Source organism: Cnephaeus nilssonii, assembly GCF_951640355.1.
Source record: "Cnephaeus nilssonii genome assembly, chromosome: 3".
Taxonomy (NCBI): Eukaryota; Metazoa; Chordata; class Mammalia; order Chiroptera; family Vespertilionidae; genus Cnephaeus; species Cnephaeus nilssonii.
The window spans coordinates 43,502,205-43,517,517 of record NC_137074.1 but is presented as its reverse complement, the minus strand read 5'-3'; positions in this window follow the sequence as shown (position 1 = coordinate 43,517,517).

Sequence of the window (15,313 nt, the reverse complement as noted above, 5' to 3'; positions counted from 1 at the left end):
GTACAATAAAACCAGTAATAATAAGAAAATAAAAAGAATTTTAAAATTCTGTCTCAAACACTTCTTGGATTTAAGGGAAAATAACTAAAGTTGTAGTCAATCTAGAAATAATAATAATGAAAGCAACTTATTAAAACCTATGAACATTGTTTAAAGAAATTTCATATCTTTATAAGCATTTGGCTCCAAAATCAGAAAAAGAACAACAAAATAAACTATAGGAGAATAGGAAAAAATAATAAATCAATGTTTTAGAAAACAGAAAAATAGTAGGAATAAGAATAAATAAGAGCAATGAATAAATTAAGGAAAAATAATCCTATGTAATAAAAAGGTAATATGCAAATTGACCATCACACCATCACAAAAGATGGCCACCCCCATGTGGTCACAAGATGGCCGCCACAAGATGGCTGGCAGGGGAGGGAAGTTGTGGGCAATCAGGCCAGCAGGGGAGGGCAGTTGGGGGTGACCAGGCCAGCAGAGGAGGGCAGTTGGGGGCAACCAGGCTGGCAAGAGAGGGCAGTTAGTGGTGACCGGGCTGACAGGGAAGGACAGTTAGGCGTCAATCAGGCTGGCAGGCAGAAGCAGTTAGGGGTAATCAGGCAGGCAGGCAGGTGAGCGGTTGGGAGCCAGCAGTCCTGGATTGTGAGAGGGATGTCCAACTTCTGATTTAGGTCCGATCCCTTGGGATTGGGCCTAAACCAGCAGCCAGACATCCCCCAAGGGGTCCCAGATTGGAGAGGATGCAGGCTGGGCTGAGGGACACCTCCCCCACTAGTGCACAAATTTCATGCACTGGGCCTCTAGTAAAATATAAAACATATATTTATAAATTTTTATTAAATTAAATAAGAGAGTGCATGAGCATAAATGTGGTAAAATGTAAACATTTGAGAAAACTGTGTGAAAATTAGGTGGAAATTCTTTACACTATTCTTTTAATTTCTTAAACAGCTTTTCTTGTGATGAGGAAGGCCTTTTTGATTATTACAGGACAAGGGGATGCTATTGTCCTTGAGTGGATGGGGAGCAAAGATGTTAAACTTTCTACAGTGATCCAGGAAGTTCTGTACACTGAAAACTGTAGGATCCAAAAGACCAACTGCACCTATGTTAGGAACCCTTACAGGAGCTTCTGGGGTCAGGTCCAGCCTATGAACACTGTTATTGCGCTATGTGACTGGGCAAGTCACCAATCCTCCTCATTCATTTTGAAAATCAGCATTTTATACCAGATGGGAACTCACATCCTTCAGCCTCTGACTTGCCCAGATTCTGTCATCACATTTGGTTGGCCCCTCAAAGGAGGCCAACAGTGGTCAGCAGCAGATGCTGCAATGACACACAGGTGCATGCAGAGTAACTCCCCAAGCCCTTCACTTTGTCAGTCCTTTGGGCTCAGTGGCTTCACAGCTTAGCTAGATACCTAGCATCTTAGATGATAACTATGCTCTTATTTGTAGAACTCTATATAGTGTTATAAAGCATTTTCGCCTGTATTCTTTCATTGTTCTCCCATTAGCCCTGTGAAGTAGTTATTACAACTCCAATTTTATAAATGAGAGAAACTAGATTCAGAGTACAAATGACTTGTCTCAGATAACTGGGTCAGTAATTGAAAGATGGAGCTGAGATAAAGGCCTGTCTTCTGAGGCCAAATCCAAAGTACTTTCAGCCCCTTTCCATGCCCTAAGGGCAAATGCTGGATTTTTATTTTATTTTTATTTTTTATCTGCTCCTTTTGGTCCAGGCTTTGCAATGATTTCCACTTCCCCATCCTCCTTCTCTCAGGCCACTATTTTCACTTGGATTAGAAATTAACTGGAGAGCAAGCAAGAGAACCACAAGCTTGCTCTTAGCTTCCTTAGGAAACAGCTTTCTAATACTAACAATAGATGGTTAATCTATAATAATAAAAGTATGATATGCTAATTAGACCAGACAGCCGAACGACCTTCTGGACATCCTTCCAGACGACCTTCCAGAAGAAGCCGGGGCTGCAAGGGCCGAGGCAAGCCACCGGCTGCAAGGACTGAGCCCCTTGCACAAATTTCGTGCATTGGGCCTCTAGTTGTTTATAAGGTAGTGAGCTCTCTGTCACTAGGGTGTTTAAGAAGACAGTGGGTGACTCTCTGGCAAAGACGTGGTAGAGAAGATTCCTGATTTGCAAACTCAAAAGATCTCTGGAGTCCCTTCCAAATTTGAGAGCAGAGGACTCTGCGCTTAGGGAGACAGCATGGTTCAGAAGCTGACTGGGCAGAGGACCAGGCTGTGGAACAGAATCAAGTCTGAGAAGGAAAGAAAGAAAAAAACTCTTAAAGTGATTGTGAAGCAGATTCTTTTCTTCCAAGAAAAAGACTGGAGCCCCAACAGGAATGGAGAGACAAGCTGGGTTGATGCCTAAAGAGGAAGTTAGGGGAAATGTCAGTATTTCTCAAATAGCCTTGTACAGAAAATGTGTCAACAAACACCCAGCCAAACTTCCCCAACTACAACTCAGGCATCACAGACAAGAAACAGAGGAGCAGTCTCGAGAGAAAAGCACTTGAATTGAGTTAAAAATATATTAAATTCACAATCAGTCAAAAATGCTAAAGGCCCACAGAATATCTTTAGACCAGACTTCTTCCATTTCCCTGAAAGTGGGATTCTTTTTAAAACATTATCTGAATCAACATTTGGGGGTGGAGGGTGGGAAGAACAGAACTTGCAGTGGGAAATCGGCATTTCATCATTTAGCCGGAGCAGTATTTTGAATGCAATTCCAGAGGGAATTCTGGGGACTACTGCTGTTCTTACAATGGAAACCGGGTCCTGAATTATCTTTGCAGCCTGGCAGCCTAATGTAATAAATAGTTTCAGGTGAAAAAGGGATTTACATTTACAATAACCAACAGAATGCCTTTTTTCCCCAAAATTCTTTAGAAATCTCATTCATCCCCTTTCAACCATGGGTACACTTGAATATGTTTAGAAAAAAACAGGTTTTAAAATAACTTCTTCTCTTATATATGTAAAACATAGAGAAAATACACATGCACCCAAAACAGGAAATAAATATTATCTGTTTATCCACCACCCCAAAATAAGCATTTTAGTATGTCTACTAGATTTTTTTTAAATATATGTTTATTGATTTCAGAGAGGAAGGGAGAGGGAGAGAGAGAGATAGCAACATCAATAATAAGAATCATTGATTGGCTGCCTCTTACACACTCCCCACTGGGTATCAAGTGACATCCCTGGCTTGTATGCCCTGCCCGGGAATCAAACCATGAACTCCTGGTTCATAGGTTGACACTCAACCACTGAGTCACGACTATATTTTTTAAAGTTTCATTTTAAGTTTTCGAATGGTTCAAAATCAAAGTGACATTAAGAAGATATTCTTTGACAAGTGTTGTCTCCTCTTGACCCCCATCTATCATGTTTCCTACCCACTCCCAGGTGACCTCTTTTGAGTTGTATGTAACCTTCTAGTACAAACATAAATTCTGATTTTATACCTTTCTTACTATGAAAGGTTGCATACCACATATACTACACCTAGCTTTTTGCACTTGAAAATATATCCTCGTTCACATTAAAATGGGATCATACTTTTTGTAACTTGCTTATTTGCTTAAGAATTTTTTATGGACATGTTTGCATATCATCAAATATTTTTCTAGAGTATAACTTTTAAAGGATACAATGCCAGGAAAAAGCCCTGGGATACTACTATGGCTGGGTTGTGTTTTGGGTTTGTTTGTTTTGTTTTTTTGTTTTGCCTCCCTCGGGATAATTTCTAGAAAAGGAAAGAAGAATGCTCTGGCCCCTGGAGCCGAGGCCTGTGAATGAGTTTCAGCTCAGCCAGTTACCAGCTATGTGCACATAATGACTAAGCAAAACAAGCTGAGAGCTTCAGTTCCCAGGATTTACACTTTCTCACCCACAATAATGCCAGCTTGGCCTCTAATCGAGACTGTATGAGAATTAAATGAGACAATGGTTAGGAAAAGACCATTCAATGTGAGGCAACAAGGAGTTAAAATATTAACATACCTACACCATGCTCATAAAAATATTAACATACCTACACCATGCTCTCACAAAAATGTTAACGTACCTACACCATGCTCATAAGCATACACCCTTGCATGCATGCACCAATGCATACACAAGTATTTACATTTCAGTAGGGAACTCTTTTTGGTTACTGTTTGATGGCTTTTCAGTAAATAATTTTTCTCAAAACTTGAGTCTTCTAAAAACATTTTTCTTGTTATATATTTAATGTAAACACATTATAGACAAATTAGGATGAGTAAATAAACAAAAAGGAGAAAACTGAAATAACCTATAATTTATTTGCAAAATCCTCCCTAAATTTCCATATTTATGTGTATATGGGTGTACACGTGCATGTGTTTATGCGTCTATATACACACATATATAATTTATAAAACTGAGCTCATATTGTATATTGTTTGTGCAACCTCCTATTTCCACAAAGCACATTACATATATTGTTCCATATTTGTAAACATCTTTATTGTCATCAATAGTTACATAGAATTATATTGTATTAATAAATGTACTATACTTTGTCCAATCAATTCACTTTTGTTGGGAATTTAAGTTCCTTTGAGATTTTCATTATTATATATAATGCTATACTGGACATCTTTATATCCAAATGTTCATATACATTGAAGAAATCTATGCCAAAGGAGTGTTACATGTCTTATTTTACTCATTCAACAACTGCTCTGGAGCACCTACCATTCACTGTAAACTGTCTAGGTCAGTGGTTCCCAACCATTTTTTGTCCATGCCTCACCTAAGTATCTCTAAAATCCTGATGCCTCCCCTGTGACATATAATTCTTATTATTCAAAAGTGAGCCCTAGCTGGTTTGGCTCAGTGGATAGAGTGTCAGCCTGTGGACTGAAGAGTCCCGGGTTCTATTCCGGGCAAGGGCATATACCTTGGTTGCGGGCACATCCCCAGTAGGAGGTGAGGAGGTGTGCAGGAGGCAGCTGATGGATGTTTCTCTATCATCGATGTTTATAACTCTCTATCCCTCTCCCTTCCTCTTTGGAAAAAGTCAATAATTTTTTTTTAAGTGAACTCCTATTCACTTAGAAGAAGCCTAAAAGGCCATTAACTTGGTCTAAACAAGCTTCCAAAGAACATGGCATCTATGAAAGAGAAAAATAAAAGAACCAAAGGACAGTTAAAGTACTGAGGAAGAAATCACTAAGAAATTGTTAGATTAATAATAATAATATGAAGTGATATGAAAAAATAGCAAATAAAGTTTCAAAACATAATAGTGAACTGAAATGCATAAATATGTCACAATATATATTTATATACTGTATATGAGGCCCCTAGAACCATAAGAAATGCAAAAAAAAAATTCACTGTTAATAACTCATTCTCGAATTGCCCCCCTTAAACAACAAATTACCCCCTGTGGGGCATGTGCCCCACGTTGGGAACCACTGGTCATGTTGCCAGAGTTACAAAGATGAATCTGCTTCAGGAACTGTTAATTTAGGAAAGAATACTGAAAGAATTATGATTACATTTTGGGTTTGCTGAACTCCTTAGGGTTCCTGGTGTGCCTAAAAGTCCCTTTCAAAACACTACATCTACTCCCTAACCTAATTGAACCTTTCTCTGCCTGGAAAACTTCTATTCATCTGTCAAGACCCAATCCAAATCTCCCCTGCTCTGTGGAGCCTTCCCTGATCCCGCAGGAAAGAATAAGTCTTTCATGGAGAACCTTATGGCCCCAGAACACCTGTCCATATACCCTCCTATCTTTATCTCTCTCTGCAATGTAGGTTCCTTGAGGTTGGGGATTTATTATCTCCAGCTGTGCCCAGCAAGATCCCTAACACATAAATGTTCTCACTGAATAAATCACTAATACCATGTGCTTAGTAAAATTGGCAAAGAAAGGCTGTTAGCAAAGGCCCATGGCCAGCAACAGGTTTATGGAAAGGCTCAGCTGTCCTGGCCCATGCAGTGAGCCAGCTTTTTCCTATGTCCTTATTTTGTCACTCTCTCTTGACCCTGACTATATATATATATATATATATATATATATATATATATATATATATATATATATATATATTAATTATTGATTTCAGAGAGGAAGGGAGAGGGGAGAGAATCATTGATTGGCTGCCTTCTGCATGCTCCCCACTGGGGATTGAGCCTGAAACCCAGGCATGTGCCCTTGACCAGAATGGAACCTGGGACCCTTCAGTCCCCATGACGCTCTATCCACTGAGCCAAACCAGCTAGGGCGACCCTGATTATTAAAGACTTCACTCCTAAGTGTTTGGGCTCACTTAGGCACCTAAGAGGCAGCAGGGGCTCCCCAGGAATTAAAATTTTTATAATTAGGGGGAGTTTTTTAAAGTGTAATATACAAAATCATGAATATCTACTTAGGGATAAAATAATAATTATTTCAACCAAGAAAAGAAATCAGCAAAACACAAATTTTAAAAGCTGACCAACATCACAAAATCCCTAAATGCCTGATGCACTTCTCTAATACTTTTTAAATGTTTCAGTTATTCTGAGAAAAATATACATTAGCCTTAAATTAAGAAATACACAAGGACAATTCAATACACTTTTTAAAAATATATATATTTTATTGATTTTTTTACAGAGAGGAAGGGAGAGGGATAGAGAGTCAGAAACATCGATGAGAGAAAAACATCAATCAGCTGCCTCCTGCACACCCCCCACTGGGGATGTGCCTGCAACCAAGGTACATGCCCCCGACCGGAATCGAACCTGGGACCCTTCAGTCCGAAGGCCAATGCTCTAGCCACTGAGCCAAACCAGTTTCGGCTCAAATACACTTTTATTTATTTACTAGTGACCCAGTGCACGAAATTCGTGCACATTAAAAAGGGATTAATTAGAGGAAATAATTTAATATTGCTATTTGCCCTTTATCTATAATAGAAGTGTCAGAGATGAAAGAAAATTAGTAAAATGTATATGAAAACCTTCCTCCTGTCAGAGTCTGGGGCACACCATGGGACCCAGAGTCAAGTCCCCACCCACCCACATGCACCTCAAAATCGCGTGAGACCCAGACCTGGCCGGACCCCCCCCCGCCATTGGGCTAGATCCAGACCCGGCCAGTGCACCCCTTGTCAAGCCCCGCCGGGCAGGGGCATTGCCTCAGGTCCCCTGGCCCGGCGCCAGAATGGGGGGCATGGCCTGAGTTCCCCCAGCCCAGACTGGGGCAGGGGACATGCCTTGAGGTCCTCCATCAAGCCTGCCAGGTGGGGGACACGGCCTGAGATCCCCTGTCAATCCCGCCAGATGGAGGGGCTCAGCCTCAGGTCCCCCCCTCCCAGCACCAGGAGGGGGGAGCAGCCTCAGGTCCCCCGTCAAGCCCCGCTGGGCGGGGGCTCGGCCTGAGTTCCCCCAACCCAGCACTGGGGGTACACCTTGAGGTCCCCTGTCAAACCCCGCTGGGTGGGGGGCACGGCCTGAGATCCCCTGTCAAGCCCAGCCAGGCAGGGGGGCGCAGCTTCAGGTCCCCTGGCCCAGTGCTGGGGCAGGGGGCGCGGCCTGAGGTCCCCTGTCAAGCCCCACAGGGGTGGGGGAGGGCGTAGCCTCAGGTCCCTGCTGATTGCTCGTTAAGGCTCCTTATGGGAACTTGGCCTCAGCTGTGGGTGAGCCATCTTTGTGATGGAATGATGGTCAATTACCATATTCCCTCTTTATTAAATAGGATTTTAAATTTTTTTATTGATTTTTTAGAGAGAGAGGAAGGGAGAGGGATAGAGAGATAGAAACATCAATAAGAGATAAACATCATCGATCAGCTGCCTCCTGCATGCGCCCGCACCCCCTTACCCCCCACCCTAACCCAGGGGATTGGGCCACAGCCCAGCCAGGAATCAAATCAGGGGCCTCTTGGTTCCTGGGTCGATGCTCAATCACTGAGCTACATCAGCCAGGCCAAATACACTTTTAAATGGCTACAATCTGGGGCAGGAAATATGCACCATGAGCCTCAGCATGCTGCAGGGCCAGAAAGCAAGGAAGTGCTAAAAACCCATGGCCAGATGTCAGAGGAACACAGGAGCTAACTGAGAGTTCCCAGTGGCCAAACGTGGAACCATCTGAGGAACAAAATAAATAAAGAAGTATTGGGTTATAACCCACAGTATAAAATAAATATCCAGACTCCATATTCATAGAAATAAATGACTGAATAAGAGAGAGAGAGAGAATAAATCTTTCAAGTAGAATTTCAAACAATTTATGTAGATACTGCCCCCTCAAGGGAGGTTATATAACTCCCATCCTTTAACTGTGGGCTGCACACAGTGATTTCCTTCCAAAGATTACAGTAGAGAAAGAGTGGGGTGGGAACAGTAATTGTATGGTGGAGAAACCTGACAAGCACTACCTCAGCCAGGTGATCAAGGTCATCATCCACAGTGATGTCACATTGATAGCACATGCCCTTGACATGACGTGATGAAAATGGCACTTTACCTCTGTGGCCTTTCTCCCCCAAACCCATAACCCCAATCTAACCATAAGAAAAACAGACAAATTTCAATAGAGGGGTATTCTGTAAGCCTGACACATTCTCCTCAAAGCCGCAAAGTATTCAATAAAATGAAAATTTTGAGAAACTATCACAACCAAGAAAAGTGTAAGACAACTAAGTGTAATGTGCTATCCTGGATAGAGTCCTGAAACAGAAAAGGGACATAAGGTAAAAGCTTAGGAAATATGAATAAATATGAAGTTTAGTTCATGATAATGTAGCAATATTGATCCATGAATTGTAACAAATGCAACCTGACTAATGTAAAATATTAATAATAGGGGGAACTGGATACTGGCTATATGGGAACTCTGTACTATCTTCACAACTTTTCTGCAAATCTAAAACCATTCTAAGAAAGAAAGCCTACTAGGAAAAATGGCTACAATGTTATATTGAATTCCATAAATGTATAGTGAAATTATTCCTTAACTACAAATTTTAACTTTTTAATGAACATGTATTGAGGAGTTCTCGGGCCATTGAGCTGCATCAGGAGAAATCTTCCGTGTCCTTTTGTCTAGAACAACCAGACTTTATCAGTAAATTTGGGGTTTCCATATCTTACCTGGAAGTATTTATTTAAAAATTAATGGATAAAAGTGAGTGCTTGGAGTTGAAATATGGATGGGCCTGGAGCCCAGTAAAGTGGCTCTCCTCTCCCAAACCTCCATAGCATCTGGGGAACTGCTCAGGGCTCTGAGAAATTAGTTTGACCAATTATTGAACAAATGCTTGTGTTGCTAGAAGACAAGATCTCTGTCTTCAGCAGGAGGTGCTCTGAAAAGCCTGGATTAATTCTCAATTCTGCCTGGACTTTAGAATCACCTGTGGGACTTCTCTTTGTATATAGGGAGAGAGATTTCAGAGGTGGAGGAGAGAGGGAGAGAGAGATAGAAACATCAATGATGACAGAGAATCTTTGATTGGCTACCTCGTGCATGCCCCACACTGGGGATCAAGCCCACAACCCAGGCATGTGCCCCCACCGGGATTCTAACTGCGACCTCCTGGTTCATAGGTCTATGTTCAACCACTCGGCCACACCAGGCATGCTGGAACTTGTCTTAAAAATACCAAAGCCTGGGCTTCTCTCCAGAATCGCCGAGGGCGGGGCCCAGGAGTGTGTACGCTTTAAAGGCTCCCTCAGAGATTCTGAAGAATAGGCAAGATTGGGGAACATTGACTAAACGGTCTAAGAACGACCCGCTCTAAAATGGGTGTTCTGTGATCTCTGTCATCTCGGAAAAGGACTGAAGTCAAGAGCCTGGGGTGTCCCCTCCCCCGGGGGAATCTGGGAGGAAGGAGCAGGGGTGGCAAGGCTCCTCAGCAGAAGGCAAGGCTGGCGTTGGCGTTGGCAAAAGAGGGGACGAGGGGCGGCGCTGGGGAGCAATGGTGCAGAGCAACCCACGCACTTGCTCGTTTTAGCACAAATCAGCTCTTCTCAGACATATGTACTGAAGAAGCCTCCTCCTGGAATTTTCCAGAGAGCTGAGAACTACTCCCAGCATAAAAGCATCAAGCGCAAATTCTGCTTATCTTGACACAAAGAATCTCAAGACTGGAAGGCCCTTAAGGGGTCACCAACCTCTCTCTTCTCTCTCTCTCTCTCGCTCTCTCTCTCTCTCTCTCTCTCTCTCTCTCTCTCTCTCTCACACACACACACACACACACACACACACAGCTCAACACTGTCAGTGCCACAAGCTGTATGTTTCGGAGCAAGTTTTTGTGGTGCGTCTGAACAAACCATATAGCTAGTTGATTTGCCTTTTGTTGTTTTTATAACCGCAAACAAGAACTCAGTTTAAGGAGAGCCTGGGAAACATGGCTGAGGGATAAAGGGAAGAACAATGACATGATGGCCTACAATTGGACAACTTCCCACCCCCATATAACCTTATAGGGAAGGTGAGACTCTCCCCACTTGACAGAGGAGGAAACGGTGCCTTAAAGAGTCAAATGTCTTCCCCTGAGTCATTCAGCCAGCATTCGACAGAGCTAGGATTTACTTCATCTTCCCAACAATTCCAGAAGGTAGGTGTTATCATCCCGGTTTTCAGGTGAGGAACCATTTATGGGAAGATGGTGGGTAGCAGGATTATACTTTAAGCTTCGTCTCCTACTCCAAGGTCAGTTCTCCCTTCAAGGTTATCACAGCTGCCTGCTGATCGGGGAGGCATTGTCTGTCCCTCTCCCTCCCCCATCCACACCAGGAAAGGCTCTGGAGAACTTTCTGTGCTAACTTTGCAACTTTTCTGTAAACATAAAAAGTTTATTTAAAAACAGCAAATATTCAATATCATTGCTTTCAGATTTTTTGCACACTATAAGTAAATGAGATACAATAATTATTTAAACATTGGCTTTTTCATCTCTACACATTTTCCAATATCTATTTCTGTGTGTGCTTTATAATGTGCATAATATATCAATACAGTAGCACAGCCCTAACCGATTTGGCTCAATGGGTAGAGCATCAACCTGTGGACTGAAAGGTCCCAGGTTCGATTCCGGTCAAGGGCATGTACCTTGGTTGTGGGTACATCCCCAGTGGGAGGTGTGCAGGAGGCAGCTGATCGATGTTTCTCTCTCATCGATGTTTCTGGCTCTCTATCCCTCTCCCTTCCTCTCTGTAAAAAAATCAATAAAATATATTTTTTTTAAAATACAGTAGCACATATACAAGTTGTAATACTTTCTTAGGGCTGCTGTGACCAAGCACCACAACTTCATGGCTTAAAACAACAGAAATGTATGTTCCCACGGTTCTGAAGGCTGGGAGCCTGAAGTTGAGGTGTCCTCAGGGCCTTGCTCTCTCTGAAGTCTCTAGGGGAGAATCTATCCCATGCCTTTCTCTTTGCTTCTGGTGTTACTGGCAATCCTTGGTGTTCCTTGGCTTCTAGACACATCACCTCAGTCTCTGCTGTGTTTATCTCATGGTTGTTTCCCTGTGTGTCTCTGTGTATCTTCTCTTCTTATAGACAGCAGTCACATTGGATTATCGACCCACCCTACTCCAATACAATCTTATCTTAACTATATGTGGAATGACCCTATTTCCAAATAAGGTCAAATTCTGAGGTTCCAGGAAGGATATGAATTTTGCAGGAACACTAACTAACCCAGCATAGTATACCTTTTGGTCCCCCTAAATTCACCTCTGTCCCATATACAAAACATATTCACCTGATCCCAATATCCTCAAAAGTTTTAAGTCATTTCATCATCAACTCTAAATCTAAAATCTCATTTAAATATCAAGTCAAAAAGTTCCACATTTCATCATCTAAGTCATTTATGGTTGAAACTTAGGGTCTGGTACAACTTGGAGCCAAATTCCTCTTTATCCATGGACCTGTGAAACCAAAAAACAAGTTATCTGCTTCCAAAATACAATGGTAGGACAGGCATGGGCCAGGTACTCCCAGTCCAAACGGGAGAAAGAAGGAAAAAGGGGTCATGGATCCCAAGCAAGTCTGAAACCCAGTGCAAACGTCTAGGTGACAGTCTAGGTGTACTGGTCTAGTCTTGCTATTTTTATATTTAAATTTCCCCAAAAAAATTAAATAAAAGGAAAAATAGCTCCTATTTACCTGCTATAAGAAGGGTAGGCTTATTGCAGAAAAAATACAAACAATAAATAAATATCACTCCTAATTCCATGACCCTCTTCACATTTGGTATAATTCTACATATACATTGAATTTATTTCTCATGTTTTATCACTTTCTACATTATATCTGTACCACACATGTGAAAAAAGGAAAACAATATATATGACATCTATAGGATTGTAACTTCTTTGTCCAAGCAGTTTGTGTCCTGTGCCACGTGTTTCCCAGCCATTGTTACAAATAGCATTGTTGAAAGAGGCAGTTGCAATTTCAAGTGACACCCGGCCACCAGCCACTGATCCACCACTAAGGAGATCTAATGGGATGAGGAAGATTTATAAGAATAGAATGAAATGTTATCTTTTTTAGATGAAAGTCCTAGGGTTCTTTTAGGCTTTCAGTGCAACCACTTGTATCCTTTTCTTCCTTCTTCATCTGACTAGAAAGGAGGCTCTAAAGAAATTAAAATGTGAAATATATTACCACAGTAGATTGTGAAGGAACATGATCGCAGAAATCATTCTTTGAGGTATACACAGCTGTCAGAGTCTGTAGAGTTGTTTATTTTTATTTTTAAGTATTAAAATTTTAGAACTGTGCATCAATCCTGAAAGGAATATTACTCCAACAAATAAATGTAAATTAAAAAGAAACATCCCTCATTCTGACTAGGGACAAACAAGATTGGATTACTAGTAAAATGGCTGACAATACAATGTTGAAAACTATTCAAGATACCTCATCAAATACCATCTACGTATTTATACCGCCAAAAACTTGCTCAATAAATTCACTTTTTTGAGTTAGAGTTTAGTAATAATGTATAAGTTCAATTACTTAATAAAATGTTTTATTTCTATTTAAAAATAATACCACATTTAAATGCAACAATCCAGCAACGCAGCATCAATCAGCTCCCCTTCCGACAGACCATGCATCCTCCACCCACGACTGTTTTTATTAACTGGGATTCCATCCATCTCTGTGTAAGTTTATGAAATGTGTTTTGGCTTGGAGCACAGAAAATCCATTTAGACATTAATAGTCTAGTTGCAAGTTATGTTACTCATTCACAAGAGTAACAACAGTGTGCTGTGATTTTTTTTCCCCAGCATTTTTCCCTTAATTTTATTGGCTAATAAAATCCAAACACTGGAACCTTTTGCCCAGAAAGTGGCGCCAAAGGAAAGCAGCTGCCCACCCAGACCCCCAAGGGCTCTCCAAGTAGGATCTGAGTCTTGGGGGAGGCTCCAGGGCAGAGAGGAGGGCCTGCTCTTCAACTGCTGAGCCTCTCTGCACAGGGTCAGCCAGAGGTTTTCCTTACGTCTTCCTAACTGAGGGAAGAGAACTCAGGTCTCTCTCTCTAATTCTAGAAATTCAAAATGGTGGTATCACTGTGGCGTGTTCCCTAACTTAATTCTTTCCCTCAAATGTTCTTTTTCTAACAAACCTTAACAAGCAATTTTGAGCAAATATTATGTGTCAGATTCTACATAAGGTGTTGGTCATATAGAAAGGAGCTCATAGCTTAATAGGAAAGAGAGAAACATGCAAACCAATCATTGTAGGCCAACCCGATGAGTATCATAATGAGATAGGAACAAAGTACATAGAAGCTCAGGGCAAAATTAGCACAAACTCAGCTAATATAAATAATAGCTCTTTGGGAATTACTTTTACTAATACACTGGTCAGTTTCTTCCCTGACCAGTATATTAGTAAAAGTTATTCCCAAAGAGCTATTATTTATCTATAATAATAAAGGCATAATATGCTAATTAGACCAGACAATAAAGGCATAATATGCTAATTAGACCAGACATCCTTCCAAACAACCTTCCGGAAGAAGCTGGGGCTATGTGCCAGAGGGAAGCTGGTGCCAGCAGCCAGGGAAAGGAAGGCCTACTCTTGCACGAATTTCATGCATTGGGTCTCTAGTATTGTATAAAAGTGGGTAAAGTATATATAAGAACATTACCTCAACCTCATTAGACAAATGGTGAAAAATATCAGCTGGTAATTAACAAAAGAATAAACAATAAACAAGCAGTTTTAACAGACCCCCTATTTTATTGGTCTTCAAAGACACAAAAATTAAAACAATAAAAACAAAAACATATGAAATCTAGTTCTCAGAATTATTACAGAATAATTGAAACTCCATTTAATCTAGTCTCAAGGCAAATTCATGCAAATCTCTAGGAAGACAATTGCACAATATGACAAAATAATAATTATCTTTTTAAACCCAATACTCCTAATTCCACAGAATTTACCCTAAGGAAATAATTGTAATAAAGAAAAAAAACTATATATATAAAGATAATTGTCACTGTTATTTATATTATTATTTCACTGTTATTTATCATAGTGATAGACTATATATCACGCATACTAATGTAAGGGTAATGTTTCAGTAGATTTGTTGTTCTACTTATCTATGCATTCATTGGTTGATTTTTATATGTGCCCTGACCTGGGACTGAATCCATAACCTTGGTGTATTGGGATAACACTCTAACCAACTGAGCTACCTGGCCAGAGTCAGTTTACTTGTTAATATAAAATTTAATAAAAGGAAAACACAAACTGTCCATAGTAATAAATATAACTCTATCCCCCAGATTCAATAGGAACCTCAGCATCAGAAACCCTCTGCTAAAATGGGTTTCAAAGTGACTTAGGAATTTTAAGCGAGATAATACCACAGTCAGAGTTAATCAGCCCTTCTCTTTTACTTCCTTTTCCCTAACCACCTCCCATTCAAGTCATCCTATACTTTATTCATTCCATTTTAGGATTCTTCTTTACCTCTCTGTCTACCCCACCTTTGAATGTAGAAACTGTCCTACTCATTTTCGTAACCACCTACCCCTTTGCCAGCTGCTAACAAATTCAGTGAAATCATGAGTATTTAATTTACTTAACAGTGTACAAACATATTTGAGAGGAATGCAAAGTAATGACAATGATTTTGCTAAGCTGGTAGAACTGAGACAGTATTTAAATTTTTTTTTAATTTTACAACATTTTTAAATTATTTTTATTTTTGTATAGGTAGTACCAGTTGTCTGGAGAGGATTTCACCATGGTATCTGAA